The sequence below is a fragment of the Cynocephalus volans genome, chromosome X, assembly GCF_027409185.1.
Source record: "Cynocephalus volans isolate mCynVol1 chromosome X, mCynVol1.pri, whole genome shotgun sequence".
NCBI classification, from domain to species: domain Eukaryota; kingdom Metazoa; phylum Chordata; class Mammalia; order Dermoptera; family Cynocephalidae; genus Cynocephalus; species Cynocephalus volans.
In genome coordinates, this window is record NC_084478.1 from 163415424 (window position 1) to 163432903 (window position 17480).

Consider the following 17480-nt stretch of genomic DNA (forward strand, 5'->3'; position numbering starts at 1 on the left):
TTGTTTAGAACTTTTATTTATTTATTTATCATGAATATTCACGAGACACAAAGCTGATTGCCCCTCCTCCTGCCCATGATGTGGGGGCCAGATTCATACTGGGGGCATACCCATTACCAGAAATTACTTTGGTACCCTTTGTACTCTCCCAATTATCTGCCAAACTCCCTCCCCTTCCCCCTCTCCCCTCAACTCCAATTTATAGCCCTAGGAATGTTCCCTCCCTCTGTTGGATCACGGCAGTACTGTGGCCAACAGATACATGAAAAAATGCTCAACATCACTAGTCACCAGGGACATGCAAATTAAAACCACACTGAGATACCACCTCACTCCAGTTAGACTGGCCATATTCAAAACGATGGTGAATAACAAATGCTGGTGAGGGTGTGGAGAGATGGGAACACTCCTGTACTGTTGGTGGGAATGGAAATTAGTACAACCACTTTGGAAAACAATTTGGAGGTATCTCAAACAACTACAGATAGATCTTCCATATGATCCAGCAATCCCTCTACTGGGTATATATCCAGAGGAATGGAAATCATCATGTCGAAGAGAGAACTGCACTCCCATGTTTATTGCAGCTCTGTTTACAATAGCCAAGATAGGGAACCAACCTAACTGTCCACCAACGGATGATTGGGTAAGGAAACTGTGGTATGTGTACACTATGGAATACGATTCTACTATGAAACGAATGAAATACTCCCATTTGTAACAACATGGATGAACCTGGAAAAACTTATGTTGAGTGAAGCAAGCAAAGCACAGAAGGATAAATAATGCAAGTGCTCACTCACACGTGGGAGCTAAGAAAGAAAGGAAGGCAGGAAACAAAATAATCTTTGGAGCAACCTAGCATATAGTAGGAGATTCTAAGATCCGCCAACTCTTGAAACCACATACACAGATACATAGACACACCTAAACAAACAATAATTTAAAGTAAACAAACAACAAAAATCCACATACAAAATACAAAAAACTAACCAGGAGCCAAATTAATAAGCCATCAAAAGAACTCTAGCAACACACAATTCAAAGTTCAAACAACATACACACAAATCAGTATACAAATAAAAACTCAATAAACAGAAATCACAAAGTGAAACCCCAAAAACAACAAAAAAGAAAACGCAAAATTCCAAGCAACAAACACACAAAAAAAATACCAATCAAAACATCAGTAACCAAGAGCCTGCCAAAACAAAAACAAATTCAGACACATAAAATCCCAATGAAGCCAGTCAAAACAAACAGAAAACTACACATGAAATGAACTGATAGATATAGCAAAAGCGTAACAATAAGAAACAGGGATCGAACCTCAAAGCCCCAAACAACATAAAATCCCCCAAAAGGCACTCTCACCAAAAAGTATAAATCAGAGGTAGTTGAGACCCAGTTCCCAGGGAAACCCTCTGAGTGCAGGAAAGATGAGAACAGACACTGACCAGTAGACATATGGTGAAATGGTAAAATCATTAGGAAAGAGAGTAATTTCCTTATATTTCATTACAACCTACCAACCCCCCAAGACTCTGCGGTGAAGAGGAACATGGGGCTGTTTGAGATGGGCAGCGAGTTACACAATCAACACATGCCAACACTTGATTGTAATTTTAAAAAGCTTACCTGAAAGAAGACATCAGGATCTCCCACAGTTCTCAGCACAACAATATGAAACAGGTACTGCTCCAGTCTTGTCTCTCTGTCTCCATCTCTCTCCCTCCTCTCTCTCTTTCTCTTCCTCTCATAGCAGCTATGGTTTAAGAAGAGATATCCCCCCAAAAGAAAGAAAAGTCAGTAAAATATTTCCTAATTTTTAAGAAGACTGAGAAGGGAATTAGTGTGATTGTTGGGGTGATTGCTCAAGACAACCAATGGAAAATTTTACTACTACTCCACAGTGGATTACTGTCTGGAATACAGGATATCTCTTAGGGCATCTATGGGTATGACCATGCCCTATGATTAAGATCAATGGAAAACGACAATACCCCAGTACATGAAGGACTATGAATGGCCCAGACCCTTCAGAAATGAAGGTGTGGGTCACCTACCAGGTAAAGAAGCAAAACCAGCTGTGATGCTTGCTGAAGGTAAAAGGAATACTAAATGGATAGTGGAAGAAGGTAGTTATAAATACCAGCTACCAACATGTGGCCAGTTACAGAATCAAGGACTGTAGTTGTCATTTGTATTTCTTCCTCATTTTATTATGAACATATTTGAGGAAAATATACAAATATTATATAATTCGTTTGCTTCTCTCATTACTTTATCATGTAACATATATGATGTATTGCTGTTATAGCAATTATCTATTGTAAACTTTATTTTTATTTATTTATTATACTATTACTTCCTTTTACATTCTAAGATATTATTGTGGAACAGTTGAGGGAAAGCGGAGAGGGTAAGGGGGAGGGGACAGCATGGGAGGATGAGGAAGGAGGGGGGTGTGGGTGAGGCCCATGGCATGCCCCTCATTCCAACAGAGGAGACCAGGGGGCTTCCAGGGGTGTCTCCGTCACCACTGAGCTGAGTGCAGATGTCTGGGGGGGCATGGCTGAGGCCATTGGCCTCCCACTGCCCCCACTCAGGAGCCTGGGGCACTTCTAGCAGTGGCTTGGTGATTGTTGCTGTGCTGAGTGCAGACATTGGGGTGGCATGGATGAGGCCCACAGCCCTCCCCTGCTCCCCATTTTTGGAGCCTGGGGAGCTTCTAGTCCTTCTATGTTTTATAGGTGGTCTTTGGGGGTGTTAGACCTTTAATGGTTAATATAAAAATTTTGTCTCTGATATGTGGGTATTTTGTTTTTCTTTCAGTTCTTTGTTGGATCATTCGGTGTTCGCACCACATCAGCACTGCGCAGGAACTAATTTATTGTCCTTTGCTTACTTCTAAAATAAAAAATCCTCCTATGAACCAGCACGTGAGCTCTGTGGTTGAGATAAATTGCTGCTTTGCTGCTGATTCTCTGGGGAAGGCTTTTTGTGCAGTTCAGGTTTTAATTGTTGACCTTGAAAGCACTTCTGGGTCTTGTGAGGTCTCGTACACGTGGGCTGTGTGGAAACTCTGGTCTGGGCCTGAGTGTTTTCAGCAACCTGCTCCCCCTGCAATTCTATATTCCTGACCAGTCTACACCGAGTGGTCCTGTGCTGATTGCAGGGCAAATCAGCTGTCCATGCTGTGCCCCAGTGTTCCCCCAGTGGGTCCATCTCCCCTACTGCTGGTACTTCAAACACTTACCATGGGACGGGCCTTGCATTGTTCCCTTGTGGGGACTCACTGGCCTCTCAGTGGCTTCTTTTTTCATTTGTCTGTGGCTCCCCACTCCTATGTGGGTCCACAGGAACTCTGTTAGTGGTCTTGCTGGACTGGGGACCACCAATGTCCTCTTCTCCCCTGCCACCTCCAAGCAACTTCACATGAATGGTACAGCTGCAGCTTTTGCCAGCTGCTGCTCTGTGTGCTCACTGGAGTCAGGCTTGAAGTGCCTGGGGCTTGAAATGGTGGGTGTGGTCCTTTCTTTCTCTCATCATTGCTTTTCCTGCCTTCAAGACATCCATAGGTCACTCCTACATTTCCCCTGAGCTCTAGCAGCCCCAGCTTGGCTGTCGTTGCTTTTAATAGTTGCAAGTTGGTTGATTGTGGGAGAAAGTGACGCTGGGGACCATCCCTTCTGCCATCTTGACTGGAAGTCCTCTATTGTTAACTTTAAATCATAAGATTTAAGTTATGGAATATCAAGTAGAAGAGAAACATTACTCCAGAACTTTACCTCCTTTTCTGGTCAAGTGGATAGTACATTTTTGGTTAAATGAGGAATGGTTGTATAGTATTAGGCAGACTTATGACCTTGGCATTGTTTTCATTTGGAGATTAAGTATGGTTTAAGGAGATGTATATATGTGCTAATGGGACAAGGGGTGAACTTATGATGGTTAGTTTTATGTGTCAGCTTGACTGGACCACGAGGTGCCCAAATATTTGGTCAATCCCTATTTTGGGTATTTCTGTGGAATTCAGTAGATTGAGTAAAGCAGATTTCCCTCCATAATGTGAATGGGTCGAAACCAATCAATTACTGGCCTGAATAGAACAAAAATGCTGACCCTTCCCTGAGTTAGAGAGAACTCCTCCTGCCCGACTCCAAACTGGTACAATGACTCTTTTCTGGCGTTGTACTCAAACTGAAACATTGGCTCTTCCTAGGCCTCGAGGCTTCTGGCCTTCAAACTGAGACTACACCATTCGTTCTCCTGGTTCTCTGGCCTTTGGACTTACTTGAACTGATACTATACCATCGGATTTCCTGGGTATCCAACTTGTTGAGTCATCCTGAAAAGTCTTGTGACTTGCAAGGCTTAATAATCACGAGAGCCAATTCCTTATCATGTGTACTCTTGTTTCAGTCCTTTTGGGGTGCTATGACAGAATTACCTGAGACTGGGTAATTTATAAAGAAAAGACGTTTATTTGCCTTGCGATTCTGGGATGGTTGCATCTGGCATGGGCCTCAGGCTGCTTCTACTCATGGCAGAAAGTGGCAGGCTGCTGGCAGGTACAAGCAGATCACATGGCAAGAGAGGAAGCAAGAGAGAAAGAGAGGAGGTGCCAGGGTCCTATAAAGAAAAAGCTCTGATGGGATCTAATAGAGTGAGAACTCACCCATTACTCCCCCCTCCCCCAGGGAGGTTCAAATTTCCACGAGTTTTAGAGGGGACAACACATCCAAACTCTATCATTCCATCCCTGGCCCCCCAAAACTCATGTTCCTCTCACATACAAAATACAATCATTCTGTCCCAACAGTCCCAAATGTCTTAGCTTTTTCCAACACCAACTTAAAAGCTCAAAGTCCAAAGTCTCCTCTGAGACCAAAAGCAAAAGTCCTTCCAGCTGTGAACCTGTAAAAGTCAAAACCAAATGTATCTACTGCCAAGATACAATGGTGGAACAGATATTGGGTACACATTCCCATTCCAAAAGGGTGGAATAGGCCAGAAGAGGGGAAAAACAGGCCCCAAGCAAGTCCAAAACCCAGCAGCCCAGACATTATAAGTTAAAGTTCCAAAATAATGTTCTTTGACTCCAAGTCTTGCATCCTGGGCACAATTGGGCATCTGGGGCCCCAAAGCATCAGGGAGCCTTGTTCCCACAGCTCTGCCAGATGCACCGAAAAGGGCTGCGCTGGTGCCTGTGGCTTTTCCAGGACTGTGTTGCACGTTACCTATGGCCCCAATGTTCTGGGGTCCAGGCGGCAGCCCTGCTGCATTGGATGAATTAGACATTTCCCTGGTGGGGGCTCTGACCCCACTTTCCTGCTTGGAATTGGTCTAGTAGATGTCCTCTGCAGGGGCTCTGCCCCTGCACCAGGTCTCTGCCTGAGCTCCCGGCTTTTCCATACATCCTCTGGAATCTGGGTGGAGGCTGCCATGCTTCCACAGCTCTCAGGTCCTGCCAGCCTGAAGACTTAACACAATGTGGAGGCCACTGAGGTTTCAGGCCTCTACTCTCCGTGGATGCTGCATGAACCACACTTGGGGCTGCTCCAGCTGGAGCAGCTGGGATGCAGGGAGTAGGTTCCCGAGGGCAGCTGTGCCCCAGGTCTGCCCTCCAGGATAACTCAGTCCTTCTAAGCCTCGGGGCCTGTGATGGGTGGGGCACACTTCCAGACATCTGAAATGCCTGCAGAGCTTCCCTCTCATTTTCTCTTCTATTAGTATCTGGCTGCCTCACTGCCAAGACAATGATGTTAGCAACCAGTCTATCTGCTTCCCCCTTGCATTGTTCGCCAGCTCTCCACTTCTTTACTGCATGGTCAGGTTGCAAATTTTCCAAGTCTTTACGTTCTGATTCCCTTTTATTTTTTTAAAATTTTTTTATTTTTTGTCTTTTTGTGACCGGTAAGGGGATCGCAACCCTTGGCTTGGTGTCGCTCACACCGCGCTCAGCCAGTGAGCGCACTGGCCATCCCTATATAGGATCCGAACCCACTGCGGAGGCCCAGCTGCGCTCCCAAGTGCTGCACTCTCCCGAGTGCGCCACGGGGACGGACCCCGATTCCTTTTTAAATTTAGGCTTTACATCATGATTTTGTCACCGTAATTCAAAGTAGGCTTTTAAAAGCAACCATGCAGCTTCCTTAATACTTTGCTGCTTAGAAATTTCTTTGGCCAAATGCTCCGGTTCACAACTCTTAAGTCGCACCTTCCACAAAGTCCAAGGGCATGGACACAATGCAGCCAAATTTATTGCTATGGTGTAGCAAGGTTGATCTTTTGTCCAATTCCCAAAGAGTTCCTCATTTCTATCTGAGACCTCATCATCCACATGGCCTTTACTGTCCACATTTCTATCAGCATTCGGCTCACCACCACATAAGTCTCTAAGACATTCCAAACTTTCCCTCGTCTTCATCTCTACTTCTCAGTCCTCCAAACTCCTCCAACCTTTACCCATTACACAGTTCCAAAGCTGCATCCACACTTTCAAGTATCTGTAGAGCAACACCCCACTCCTCAGTACCAATTTTCTGTTTTAGTCCGTTTTGTGCTTCTATAACAGAATACCTGAGACTGGATAATTTATAGAGAAGGAGGTTTACTGGGCTTATGATTCTAGGACAGCTGCATCTGGCATGGGCCTCAGACTGCTTCTACTCATGGGAGAAAGTGGCAGGCAGCTGGCAGGTACAAGCAGATCACATAGTGAGGGGACGCAAGAGAGAGAGAGAGAGAAGGGGCCAGTGTCTTTTTAAACAACCAGCTCTTGTGGGAACTAATAGAGCGAGAACTCACTCATTGATCCCCCTTCCCCCAGGGAGAACATTAATCCATTCATGAGGGATCCGCTCCCATGATTCAATCAGATTCCAACACTGCCACATTAGACATCAAATTTCCACATGAATTTTGGAGGGGACAATACATCCAAAGTCCATCAACTCTCATCACTTCATCTGTTCACATAAAACTTAAAAATATCACCTAAGAAACGTGTAAATTGTCGAGTTGAGAGCAATTTTCGGGCACCATCTTAACCCCTACTGATATGGCAATATCGTCACGGATACACAGAAATATCCAAAGGAATTTGAGAGCATCTAAGTCTTGAGAAGAGAGGTAGCATCAGTCCATGAGAGGGTTAAAAGAGTGAGGATTTCAGCAGGGAAGGACAGGAGGGTGTTTAGGCTACCTAAACAAAAGGCTTAAATATTGTCAGGAAGGCAGATAGGTGTAAACCCATCAGAGGTTTCTAAAGCAGGACATATATCTAGATTGTGTAGAGAGAAAAGACTAAGAGGTACAAGAGAAGGACCATCATGTTCCTACACCAAGTCTTGTTCCCAGTGTGATCAGCCCTTTTGTGGAGGAAAAGCAATAGATACCTGAAAAACCTACACGAAGGACTTTTCCCAAAAACCTTCAGATTATGAACCAGGTCTCTCAAGAGGTGCTTCAGAGAGTACTTGGAAGTGGCCTATCACCTAAGGTTAGCAGTGATCAAGGGAGTGGAACTCCGCGACGGAAACACCACCAACCATTATCAATACCACCACTAATGTTGTTCATGCTGCACATTATTCCACTCAGAAAAGTGCTGTATACATGTTACATATATATGAATAGCGCCTTCCTGAGTAGGGCACTGCAACCAGCATGGCTGAAGGTGCTGGACCTGACCTTTTTATTTTTATCATTGATATATAGAAGTACCCACAGATGAGGCAATTCCCAGGAAACCTCATTCCCTAGCTTTACCATACAGAAGGCTCTTAAAAGAGTCCCATGAGTTGAACCAACACTGAGTGGGTGGTTCTGAGACTCCAGAAATGGCAACTGTGTGTAGGTAGCCATACCTCCTCCCTTAGGGCCTGCACCAAGGTTGTACTTGTTGTGTATTACCTCACTCTAAGAAGTGCTAATCATTTTTCTAGGCACATGTTTGGCACTTCCTGAAGTGGAGCACCACACACAGCATGGCTGAAAGTGGCAAATCTGCCTAACCGCTCCCCCATACCATTGCAGACAATATCCCAACACACTCAGTTCATGAGGGATCACCAGAATATACGCAAAAGAAACACCACCACCCCTCCTGCCTCTCTCCTTTCTCGCCTCTGTCTTTTCAGGAGTGCTGATCCTTTTACCTGCTGTGCCTTTAATGGCACAGATTTCAAGACTGAGAGCAAATAAGTGTTTCTCCTTTTCCCTATTATTCTCAGACTTATAACACTTGCTCGCATTATTCATGGTTTTCAATCCTAAATAGTTGGTGCATAAACAACTACCTTGTATGCCTCAGAAGTCAGTTGTTAGGTAGAAAGGACTGCTCAAGTCTCTCATCATATCCAGATATTGCAGGAAAGATAGAGCTCAGTTGCAACTGTGCTGGAGAAAATGCTCTTCTTCCCAGCTTGAATTTGTCTTGCAATACCCTTTGAGGCTTGGCTTGCGTTCCTCTCGTCAGACATGGAAAACTACAGTACCAGAAGCAGCAGCCACAGCAGCCAAGTACTCACCAATCAACATTGAGACAAAAAACACGTGTAACATATGCAAACACGTGCAACACTTGATTTATCTGCAAATAAACATACAAATAATGACAAAATGAAAACAGCAAATAATCCGCACAAAACGATGCAGTGCAAATAATAATAATGAAAAGATGCACTGAAAATTCTAAACATTAAAAAACAAAATGCCAATCAAAATTGGAGTAAAAAGAATTCACAGAACACAACATATCCAAATATGCAAAACCCTACTGGAAAAAACAAACATGCAGAACAATAATAATGACAAGAATATCACAAATAAAAACATACAATATTTAATTCCATAAAAAAAATAAACAATAAAAAATCATGGAGTATATACGCGCATACTCAAATACAAACACCCCCAAAACATATACACTAACAAATGACTTGCCTCCCCAATAATCCCAAATAAAACCTGAGAACAAAACCAAAGCAGAGGATTCCTTGAGGCAACCAAGCACATATCAGGGATGGGTGACACTCAGTGCATAGGGAAATGCTGAGAGTGCAGGAAGGAGAGGAGTGGACATGGAGAAGTAAACAGATGGAGGAACCCGGTGACAACACAGGAGACAAAGGAGAGAGCAGTTTCCCTTCTCTTTGCTGCAGCTGGAATTTCCTCAAGGTTTTGGGTGAGGAGAAGTATGTGGACTTTTGGAAATAAGACAACAAAATCTGCAAACATCACTTGCCAACTAAATGCCCTGGTATGGTTTAAAAGAGCTTGCGTGGGAGGTGATGAGGCATAAGATTATCAGGTTCTATCTTATCTCCTGATCTACTAGGAATGTAAATAACATTTACACCTTCCTTCCCAGGTTGTGCTTCCTGCAGTCTCAAGAGGATTGGTCCTCCCTTCTCCCTATCCATTTCCACTCTCCATCTTCCCTTCTCTCTTTTTCTCCCTCACCTCTCCCCTCTCCTTCTCTTCTGTGACAGCTCTGCGTTAAAAAGGGTCACCTCAAATAAACAAGACAAAAGAGCCAATACAATATTTCTTCATTCTCAAAAGTTCTGAGAAATGAGTTTGTCATCTTGCCATCCCTCTACACAAAACTCAAAAAATTTGAAATGAAAATGTGAATAGACTTACAGCATGAAAACTTGTGGTGTGTACCATTCGTAATCCCTTCCTAATATGGTGACCAGAGAAGAAGCAAAGTGATATTTAAAGAATATAGGGCTTCTAGGCCCTGAGAAATCATGTAGTTTTAATCCCTGAGAGATTAAAGTGTTTCTGAATTCAGCATGGAGGATTCTAAATTAGGATAGCATTTGGGCAATAAGAAAGGAGAAGGTTTCAGTGAGAAAATTCGAAAAACTGAGAAAAAAGCAATATGTTTGAGTAGAGAAGGTTTATTTAGGTTCTTCAGAAAAGAGGCTACAGAGAGGGCCAAAATCTTGACCAAAATTCTTATTTCCAGTTCCGTCAGGCCTCTTAGAGCAATAGAATGTAAATCCCTAAAGAATGCATATGAGAAACTTTTCTTAGGACCCTTACATGTTGGGTCTAGGTCTCAATATATGCTTTTGGGAGTCTCCTGAGTTCACCCAGCACTGAGGTGGAAACTTAGTCATAGGAGGGCATTTCTGGGACTGAAGCTCCATTCCCACCCACAGGACTACCACACGTTGGTATAAACATTGTCCCTTACTCCACTTCAGAAAGGCAAAATTCATAGTTTATGTTGTGTGAATCACACCCTCTGTAGTAGGGCATTGCATATAGTGTGTGAATGAGGCAGCCCTGCTCAAAGACACCTCTCACACATTTAAGCCTTTGAGAACACACCAACATTTATTCCCAGAGCCTGTGCAACAGCCCCCCACCTCCCCCACTGCTCTTCCTCTTCCATCTGTCTCTGAGTTTCTCTTTATCTGCAGCATCATTAATGTTTCAGGTTTCAGGAGCAAGGTAGAATAAACCTCCTTCCATTTCCTCTTTCTTGGGAAGAATAATGGATATCTGTACTATATTTTTATTTTCAAATTATTAACAATATTAAGCATGATTCATTAAAATCTGTTCTGCCACTCCCAAAGTAATCCCTTAAGTTAAAAGGACAGACACCTCAGCCCTCTGGGTTAATGCCCTGTAAACTTTTCAAGGCCTCTTCCACTGTTATTTACCTAAACTCCAACCCACAGAAGAGCCAGGGAATAACAGCAAGAACCTCCTTGGAGAAAAGAGGGGCAATTTAGGCGTCAGTACAGTGAGGACAGAAAGCCTACTTTTTTCTTAGGTGCTGGAGGAAAAAGAAAATAGAATACAACAACTCACATAAACAAGCAGAAATAATTTACAAAACAGAATTTGTGAGCCTTTCATGTGGCACCTGTTTGCTTAAAGCATTTTTCACCTTTTCAATCTAATTTTCTAGGTATTTTCAACTCTCATGGCAACACATGATTGAGTAAACTCAGAATAAAGTTCAGGGTAAAGTATTTTAAAAAATAAATGGGACTTTGAGATATTAACAACCAGAATCCAAAATTCTTGTGCGTAAAGAACTTGGAGGGTTTTTGGAAAATCTATGATTAGCTCTAATACTTTTCCTTGAAAGAAAAGGAAGATTGAGGTCAATTCCCTTGTTCCACATGTTCCCAAGTCCTTAGCCTTTAGTCATCACAAGTTTACTTATGATGTTCTTTGCCATGGATTTCATTGGATTAATCTTATTTGGGATCCACTCATCTTATTTTACCTGTAGGTTTATGTCTTTTGCCAGATTTGCACTTTTCATCCATTATTTCGTAAAATGCTCTTCCAGCCCCATTCTCTTCTCTGCTGCTTCTGGGACTTTGTGTGTATGTTGCATGTTTAATTATTGTCCCATAAGTCTCTGATGCTCTGTTCATATTTCTTTTAAGTCTAATTTCTCTCCGTTTTTCAGATTGTGTCATTTCTGTCATTTCTGTCTTCGAGTTCACTGATTTTATCCTTGGTCCTCTTCACTTTACAATTGAGTCCATCCAGAGTTTATTATTTCATTTTTGGGATTTCTCCCTTCAATAATTTCCATTGCTTACCTTTTTAAAACATCTATTTCTTTGTTAAGATTTTCTCTTTTGCCATTGTGGTTTAAGAGAATTAATAATTGATTATAATTTTTACGACGATTGCTTTAATGTCCTTATCAGAAAATTCTAGCATCTGATCCATCTGGATGTTGGGGTCAGTTGATAGTCTTTTTTCATGAAAGTTGTGATTTACCTCATTTTTAGTATATCCTGAACATTTTGATTATTATGATAGGAGATTCAGGATTCCATTTAAATCTAGTGTTTTAACAGGCATTTACTTTATTTATGTTTTGCATGTCAGTAGTGGCCTATATTGTGAGTAATAATTTCAACAACAATTTAATTTTTAGAGTCTTAGTGGTGATATTTCATCCTGCCTGTTTCATCTGGTGCTTCCTGGCTCCTCTTCTCTTTGCTTGGTGCTATCTAAACAGGCTTAAAATATTTCCCAGGCTGTGCCATCAGGTAGTTCCAGATGGGTCCAGTATGTCTTGATCCTACAGGGACAAAGAGGGTTTCCTGGCCAAATCACTAGTTGTGGATGGATTTTCCTATGCAAGTGCTACCTGACTGCTTGTTGTCTCCCACAACCTGCATATAATACGACAAGCAAACAGAAGGACATTGTTGGGGGGGAGGGGACGAGGGAGAATGGAGGGAGGTTTTGGTGATGGGGAGCAATAATCAGCCACAATGTATATCGACAAAATAAAATTAAAAAAAAAATTTCCAAATAAAACGTACACGCAAAACAAACCTTAAAGAGCTGCATAAAGTATTGAAGGAAAAAACAGCAGCAGCAACCAAACAAACGTTACACCCATTTAAGTATGCCAAAACACAAGGAAAATGAATATATAAATACAAATACTCAGAAATAAAGGAATAAACACAAATTGAAACACGAAACACATGGAAAACAACAAAATACTTTTAAAAATCAAAAAAAATTAAAAATAAAACACAGTCTTAGAAACACATGTGTGCATACGCACACCAACCTGCGGTGCCAAGCAGGGTCTTGAAGGTCCGGCTGATAGATGAGGGTTGCAGAATACACATCCCAGCCCAGCCCAGTGCGCACAGAGCAGGGAGATGTCCAGCTAGGGCGGCGGAGACTCGGCAGAAAACACACACCTGTGGGGCCTCCACTGTGAGACCCAGCAGCCCAGGCTAGTGCGCACAGAGTGGGGAGACGTCCGGCTAGGGAGGCAGTGACTTGACAGAAACCACACACCCTGTGGGGCCGCCACTGTGTTATCCAGCAGCCCAGGCTAGAGCACATGGAACAGGGAGAAGTCCTGCATGGGAAGTGGAAGCTCAGCAGAGACCACATACCCTGTGGTACCCCCCCGTGATCCAGCAGCCCAGCAGAGTCCAAGCTGACCAGAGAGGTGGCTCCCCGGAGAGGCCCAAGACCCAAGGCAACCACACACACAAGGCACAAGAGGCCAACTGAGCAGTCATGGAGGTAGCCATACTAAATTGGCAACCACAGCAACATCTTAGTCAGTCAATAGTCTCAAACCGGTGGACTGTGAAACCCCCTGACACAATGAATAAACATAAAAAAAAAAATACCAGAAATAAAAAAAAAATCAAGAAAGTACACCACCAAAAGTTAATAAACCTCAAACTCTAGATCCTATACAACAAGAAGCCCTTGAAATGACTGACAAGGAATTTCGAGTGATAATTCTAAAGAAACTGAATGAGATACTAGAAAACTAAGCTAGACATCATGATGAAACGAGGAAAAGTATACAGGACCTGAAAGAGGAAATGTACAAGGAAATCAATGCCCTGAAAAAAAATGTAGCAGAACTTGCCAAACTGAAGAAGTTATTCAGCAAAATAAAAAACACAATGGAGAGTTTAACCAGCAGGCTTGTCGAAGTTGAAGAGAGAAGCTCTGAACTTGAAGATGGGCTGTTTGAAATAACACAAGCAGACAAAAAAAAAAAAAAGAAAAAATAATCAAAGACATTGAAGAAAATCTGAGAGAGATATCAGACAACATAAGCGCTCAAAAATCCGAGTCATGGGTATTCCAGAAGGGGAGGAAAAAGGAGATTGCATTGAAAACATATTCAACAAAATAGTGGCAGAAAAGTTCCCAGGTATAGGAAAAATCACAGATCTTCAGATCCAGGAAGCTCAACGATCTCCAAACGTATTCAACCTAAAAAGGCCTTCTCCAAGACATGTTATAGTCAAATTGGCAAAACTCAGAGACAAAGAGAGAATCTTAAAACCTGCAAGAGAGAAGCGTCAAATCACCTATAAGGGAGCCCCAATCATGCTAATATCAGACTTTTCATCACAAACCCTAAAAGCCAGAAAGGAATGGGATGATATATCCAAAATACTAAAAGACAGAGATTGTCAGCCAAGAATACTCTACCCTGCAAGGCTGTCCTTCCAAAATGAAGGGCAAATAGTATATTTCTCAGACAAACAAAAACTGCGGGAGTTCACTACCACACAACCACCCTTACAAAAAATCTCAAGGGAGTCCTGGGTTTGGTTCCTGAAAAATAACTACCACTGCCATAAAAACCCAAGAATCATCTACACCCACTAGTGTAATAAAAATGGCATTCATGAAGAAAAAACAAACATACAAAAACACTACCTACAAATTAAGGAACCAACAAACACAGAAACCAAACAGTAAATCAGAAAGCAAGGAACAAAAGACACCTAAGACAAACAAACAACCTATAAAATGCTAGGAATAAATCAACACCTTTCAATAACAACTCTTAACGTAAAAGGCTTAAATTCCCCAATTAAAAGACACAGACTGGCTGACTGGTTTAAAAAGGAGGACCCAACTATATGCTGCCTACAAGAGACCCAAGTCACCCATAAAGATTCACATAGACTAAGAGTGAAAGGATGGAAAAAGATTTACCATGGAAACAGAAATGAAAAAAGAGCTGGAATAGCTATTCTTATATCTGACAAAGTAGACTTTAAACTAAAAACCATAAAAAGAGACAATGAGGGACACTACTTAATGGTAAAAGGACTGATGCATCAAGAAGACATAACAATCATAAATATCTAAACACCCAATGTTGGAGCAGCCAGATTTACAAAACAAACTCTATTAGACCTAAAGAATGAAACAGACACTAATACCATAATAGGAGGGGACTGGAACACCCCACTGTCAATATTAGACAGATCATCTAGGGAAAGAATCAGTAGAGAAACACAAGATCTAAACCATACGCTAGACAAATTGGATTTGGCAGATATCTACAGAACATTCCATCCAACAACCTCAGAATATTCATTCTTCTCATCACCCCATGGATCATTCTAAGGATAGATCACATATTAGGTCACAAATCAAGTCTCAATATATTAGAAAACTTGAAATTATCCCATGTATTTTCTCAGACCACAATGGATTAAAAGTAGAAATCAATAACAAACGAAACTCTGGAAACTATACAAACACATGGAAATTAAACAGCATTCTACTTAAGGACATATGGGTCCAAGAAGAAATCAAGCAGGAAATCAAAAAAATTTATTGAAACTAATGAAAATAATGATACATCATACCAAAACCCGTGGGTTACTGCAAAAGAAGTATTAAGGGGGAAATTTATTGCATTAAATGCTCACCTCAAAAGAATGGAAAGATGGCAAGTGAACAACCTAACACTTCACCTTAAAGAACTAGAAAAACAAGAACAATCCAAACCTAAAGTTAGCAGATAGAAAGAAATCATTAAGATCAGAGCAGAACTTAATGAAATTGAAAACCAAAAAACAATCCAAAAGATCAATGAATCAAAAAGTTGGTTTTTTGAAAAAATAAATAAAAATGACAAATCATTAGCATGGCTAACAAAAAAAGAAGAGAGAAGATTCAAATAACAAAAATTGGAAATGAAAAAGGCAATATTACAACTGATTCATCTGAAATACAAGGAATCACTCGAGAATACTATAAACAACTATACACCAACAAATTTGAAAATCTGGAGGAAATGGATAAATTTCTGGACACACACAAGGTCCCAAAACTGAATCATGAAGACGTAGAAAATTTGAACAGACCAATAACAATAAAGGAGATTGAAGTTAGTATCTGAAGGTTCCCAACAAAGAAAAGCCCAGGACCAGATGGATTCACAGCAGAATTTTACCAAACATTTAAAGAGAAATTGACACCAATTCTTTACAAAATATTCCAAAAGATTGAAACAGACGCAAATCTCCCAAACTCATTCTATGAAACAAACATCATCCTGATACCAAAACTGGGTACAGATATAACCAAAAAAGAAAACTACAGGCCAATATCCTTGATGAATATAGATGCAAAAATCCTCAATAAAATACTAGCAAACAGAATACAGCAACACATACGTAAAATTATCCACCACGATCAAGTGGGATTCATCCAAGGGATGCAAGCTTGGTTCAACATAGGCAAATCAATAAATGTGATACACCATATTAATAAACTCAAACAGAAGGACCACATGATCATCTCTATAGATGCTGAAAAAGCATTTGATAAAGTTCAGCACTCATTCATGACAAAGACCCTCTATAAGTTAGGTATAGACGGAAAGTATCTCAACATAATTAAAGCCATATATGATAAACCCACTGCCAATATCATCCTGAATGGGGAAAAGCTGAAAGCTTTTCCTTTAAGAACAGGAACTAGACAAGGATGCCCACTCTCACCACTCCTATTCAACATAGTGTTGGAAGTACTAGCCAGAGCAATCAGAGAAGAGAAGGAAATAAAGGGCATCCAGATTGGAAAAGATGAATTCAAACTGTCCCTGTTTGCAGATGACATGATCCCTTATATTGAACAGCCTAAAACCTCCAGAAAAAAACTCTTGGAATTGATAAATGATTTCAGCACAGTAGCAGGATAAAAAATCAACACACAAAAATCAGTAGCATTTCTTTTCTCCAATAGTGAACATGCATAACGAGAAATCAAGAAAGCCTGCCCATTTACAAGAGCCACCAAAAAATTAAAATACTTAGGAATTGTGATAGCCAAAGATGTAAAAAATCTCTATAATGAGAACTACAAACTACTGCTGAGAGAAATTAGAGAGGATAGTAGAAGATGGAAAGATATCCCATACTCTTCGATTGGAAGAATCAACATAGTGAAAATGTCCATACTACCCAAAGTGATATACAAATTCAATGCAATCCCCGTCCAAATTCCAAAGACATTTTTCTCAGAAATGGAAAGAACTATCCAGACATTTATATGGAATAATAAAAGACCATGCGTAGCCAAAGCAATGCTGAGCAAAAAAAATAAAGCTGGAGGCATACCACTACCCGACTTTAAGCTATACTACAAAGCTATAATAACCAAAACAGTATGATACTGGCATAAAAGCAGACACATTGATCATTGGAATAGAATAGAGAGTCCAGAAATCAACCCACACACTTACTGCCATCTGATCTTTGACAAAGGCACCAAGCCTATTCACTGGGGAAGGGGTTGCCTCCTCAGCAAATTGTGCTGGGATAACTTGATCTGCATATGCAGGAGAATGAAACTAGACCCATACCTCTCACCATATACTAAAATCAACTCAAAATGGAATAAGGATTTAAATATACACCCTGAAACAATTAAACTTCTTAAAGAAAACCTAGGAGAAACACTTCAGGAAATAGGACTGGGCACAGACTTCATGAATACGACCCCAAAAGCACGGGCAACCAAAGGAAAAATTAACAAATGGGATTATATCAAAATAAAAAGCTTCTGCACAGCAAAAGAAACAATTAACAGAGTTAAAAGACAACCAACAGAGTAGGAGAAAATATTTGCAAAATATACATCTGACAAAGGATTAATATCCAGAATATTCAAGGAAC